This window comes from Arachis ipaensis, chromosome B9, assembly GCF_059453495.1.
Source record: "Arachis ipaensis isolate K30076 ecotype BB chromosome B9, ASM5945349v1, whole genome shotgun sequence".
Lineage (NCBI taxonomy): Eukaryota > Viridiplantae > Streptophyta > Magnoliopsida > Fabales > Fabaceae > Arachis > Arachis ipaensis.
The window spans coordinates 39,569,217-39,573,628 of NC_142444.1; the positions used below are offsets into that span (position 1 = coordinate 39,569,217).

The window sequence follows — 4,412 nt, forward strand, 5'->3', positions numbered from 1 at the left end:
ATATTTTATTCTGAGCCAATATGGCATTCAGAGTATCAATCTCAATAACTCCTTTCTTCTGAGTTGACCCATTATTCATAGGATTCCTTTCAGAAGTGTACATGAATTGGTTATTTGCAACCATTTCAATGAGTTCCTGAGCTTCTGTAGGCGGCTTCTTTAGATGAAGAGATCCTCCAGCAGAGCTATCCAATGACATCTTGGATAGTTCAGACAGACCATCATAAAAAATACCTATGATGCTCCATTCAGAAAGCATGTCCGAAGGACATCTTCTGATCAATTGCTTGTATCTTTCCCAAGCTTCATAGAGGAATTCACCATCCTTCTGTCTAAAGGTTTGGACTTCCACTCTAAGCTTACTCAATTTTTGAGGTGGAAAGAACTTTCCCAAGAAGGCATTGACTAGATTTTCCCAAGAGTTCAGGCTTTCCTTAGGTTGTCAATCCAACCATGTTCTAGCTCTGTCTCTTACAGCAAAAGGAAAGAGCATAAGTCTGTAGACTTCAGGATCAACCCCATTGGTCTTGACAGTGTCACAGATTTGCAAGAACTCAGCTAAGCACTGGTGAGGATCTTCCAATGGAAGTCCATAAAACTTGCAATTCTGTTGCATTAAAGAAACTAATTGAGGCTTAAACTCAAAGTTGTTTGCTCCAATGGCAGGGATAGAGATGCTTCTCCCATAGAAATCAGGAGTAGGTGCAGTAAAGTCACCAAGCACCTTCCTTGCATTGTTGGCATTGTTGTTGTTTTCGGCTGCCATGGTTTCTTCTTCTTTGAAGAGCTTTGTTAGGCCCTCTAGAGAGAGTTGTGTTTTAGTTTCTCTTAGCTTTCTCTTCAAGGTCCTTTCAGGTTCAGGATCAACTTCAACAAGAATGCTTTTATCTTTGCTCCTGCTCATATGAAAGAGAAGAGAACAAGAAAGTAGGGAATCCTCTATGTCTGTGATGCCAGGGCATTTTGGCCAGTTTCACTGACCTTTTCTTTACTATTTTTAAGGTAGTTTCATGCATTTTCTTAGGAAATAAGCTAGTTTTGGGTAGATATTCACTTACATCTTGATTCAAGCATACATTGTGCACTTTACATGATTTCATGAGAATTTTACATGAATTATATGATAAATTGGATGATGCATGATCCCATGATTAAGAGCAAGACTTTGATGCACTTTGTTTGATTGATTTCAGGCCAAAAGAAGAAGAGAAGAGCCACGTTAGTGGCTACGTTAGTTACACTAACGTGGGCAATAACGTGGAAGGAAGGAAAGCCACAACGTTAGTGAGAAAAGTTAGTGGCATTAACTTTGAAGAAGGAGAGCATGGAACGAAGACCCACGTTAAGAGTCACGTTAGCTACACTAACGTGAACTCTAACGAAGGGACAAAAGGCACCAAGCAATGTTAATGGGGAAGGTGAGCCCCAATAACGCTTGCGAAAGGGGTATATGCCAACGTTAGTAGAAAAAGTGAGTGCCACTAACGTTTTCGAAGCAAGAAGACCCACGTTAGCTTCCACGTTAACTACATTAACGTGGGAACTAACGTAGAAGGAAAGGGAGATGCCAAAGTTAGTGGAAAAGGTGATATCCACTAACGTTGGCGAAGCAAAAAGACCCACGTTAACTAGATTAACGTGGTAGTTAACGTGGGCAAAAGTCCCACCTGGCAGCCTGACCATGCCTTCTTCAAACACGCATAACTTGAGCCACAAAGCTCCAAATGAGGTGATTCTAGTGGCATTGGAAAGTAGGATTCTAGAGCTTTCCAAGAATATATGGCACTACATATTTGACACTAAATTTGAAGGAGAAAATCTGCCCCGAAAGTGCAATGGTGAACATGGTATCAACCTGTATTAAGGCCAACTGACCTCTTCACCTTCCAAGAAGTGTAACTCGAGCTGTAGAGCTCCAAATAATGCGCTTCCAAAGGCATTGGAAAGTAGACATCCAGAGCTTTCCAACAATATATAATAGTATAGGGTGGACACTAAGTTTGATCTCCAGAAACTGGCAATAATGAAGCCCTGATCGCTAGCGTTATTGGCACTCAAGTTTTCCAGTAACGCTAGCAACTATGCCAGCGACCATGTCCACTTCAAAGGAGCATAACTTGAGCTACAGAGATCCAATTGAGGTGATTCCAGTTGCGTTAGAAAGCTACCATTCAGAGCTTTCCAACGATATATAATACTTTATAGTGGGCATGAAATTGGAGTACAAACAAGAGGCATCTTTTAAGACCCAAAAACACCAACTGGGCAGCAAGTGCAACGTTAGCCACAATAACTTTAGCACTAACGCCACACTTGTAGCGTTAGTGTGGCTAACTTTAGTACTAACTTTAGCACCTGGACCTCAACTTGACTCACTCTCTCTCAAGTCCACTTCAAAGCTCAAGCAAGCAAGCCCACAATTGTCAACCAATCAAGACCACAAGAAGCATCTAGAATAGGAATTTTCATTTAATTGTAATTTACTTTTAATTTCATTTTGTAATTTAGGAGAGTCTATATAAAGGCCTTAGTTTTTATATTAAACGCAGGCTGGAAATTCTGGAATGGGGGATTGAAGAGGGGTCTTCGGACTCCCTCCCCTCACACACTTTTCCTTCTCTTTCTTTGTAATTTTCATTTATGAATGTTGAATTTTCAATTTCAGTTTAAATCTTCATCTTTACTTTTCTGCACTTTCTTTCTTTTCTATTTTTGTAGAGTAATGATCAACTAACTCTTTACATTGGGTTAGAGAGCTCTATTGTGATTCAATGGATTAAGTGTAGTTCTTATTCTTCTTCTTCTTTCTTTCCTCTTGATTTTACTAGAGGGCTTTCGATCTTCATCCAATTGGGTAGTTATCTTGGAAAAGAAACTATTCATACTTGGATCTCTTCTGAACCTTGAAAGAGGAATGAAGAGATCATGCTAGAAATGCTTTCTCATGTTGGACCAAATTGGGTGTGGATGGATATGTGACTATAATCCTTCCAACACTTGATTTGGGAAATGCATGTGGTATAATCAGTGACCATACTTCATCTCTTCTCATGAGCAATTGACCAAGGAATTGGCTATTGATCAAGATTTGAGAGATCGAATTACAAGAAATTGTAATTCGATCACTTAAGATTGCCAAGGAGATCAATGAATGCATTGATTCAGGAAGAGATGAGAATGAACTTGATCCGGAGGATTGCAATATCTCTTGATCCCAATGTTCATTTTATTTTTAGTTCTTACATTTACTTTTCTTGCTATTTTACTTTTCTGCACTTTATAGTTTTTCCTTTACATTCATGTTATTTACACTTCCTGCTGCTCATCATTCAAATCTGAACCGTCTAACTAGGATAATCAATTAACCATTGATTACTTAATCCGTTAATCTCTGTGGGATTCGACCTCACTCTTTTGTGAGTTATTACTTGACAACAATTCGGTACACTTGCCGAAGGGAGATTTGTTATGAGACAAGTTTTCCGTGCATCAGTCACAGTATAGAGATTCCTTGAAGTGTCAGAAGAAAAGAAGAATAGAAGGAGGAGGTGGAGAAGAGGGAATTCGAACTTTATCAAGAGGGACAGAGTTCGAATTGCACCTTGATGAGGAGTCTTAGTCCCTTAAATAGAAGGATGTGAAAAGAGGGGAAAAATTTTCGAAAATAAATTAAAAAGATTTTGAAATAATTAAAAAGAAATTTGAAAATTTGATTGAGATTTTCGAAAACTAAGATTGGTAAAGAAATAAAGTGATTTTTGAAAAAGATTTTGAAATTAGAAAAAGATATGATTGAAAAAAAATTAATTTTGAAACAGATGTGATTGAAAAGATATGTTTGAAAAGATATGATTGAAAATCAATTTAGAAAAAGAAAATTTTTAAAATTAAAGTTGATTACTTGACTATCAAGAAATTAAAAGATATGATTTCAAAATTTAAAGTTTGATCCTTTCTTAATAGGCAAGTAACAACTTGAAAATTTTTGAAGAAAATCTTGAATTGAAGCAAGGATTTTTGAAAATAGTAAAAATAAATATAAAATGGAAAGAAATTGATTTTGAAAGAGATATGATTGAAAAGATATGATTTGAAAAAGATTTGATTTTGAAAAATTATGAAAACTTGAAAAAAATGTGAATTAAAAACAAAATCTTCCCTCTAGTGTTATCCTAGCGTTAAACGCCCAGAATGGTGCCCATTCTGGCGTTTAACGCCCAAAAATCTACCTTTTTGGGCGTTAAACGCCCAGCCAGGTACCCTGGCTGGCGTTTAAATGCCAGTTTTCCTTCTTCACTGGGCGTTTTGAATGCCCAGCTTTTTCTGTTTGATTTCTCTGCTGAATGTTCTGAATCTTCAATTCTCTGTATTATTGACTTGAAAAGACATAGTTTTGAAAATATCTTTGAATT

General features: G+C 37.2%; 1 non-coding gene across 1 annotated transcript; it reads left to right on the forward strand.

Moving 5' to 3' along the window:
- The first annotated feature begins 253 nt into the window (after positions 1 to 253).
- Positions 254 to 361, forward strand: LOC148544386 (small nucleolar RNA R71). The gene has a single exon (XR_015900452.1). It is a non-coding gene; the product is annotated as a small nucleolar RNA R71 (small nucleolar RNA).
- The last annotated feature ends 4,051 nt before the right edge of the window (positions 362 to 4,412 follow it).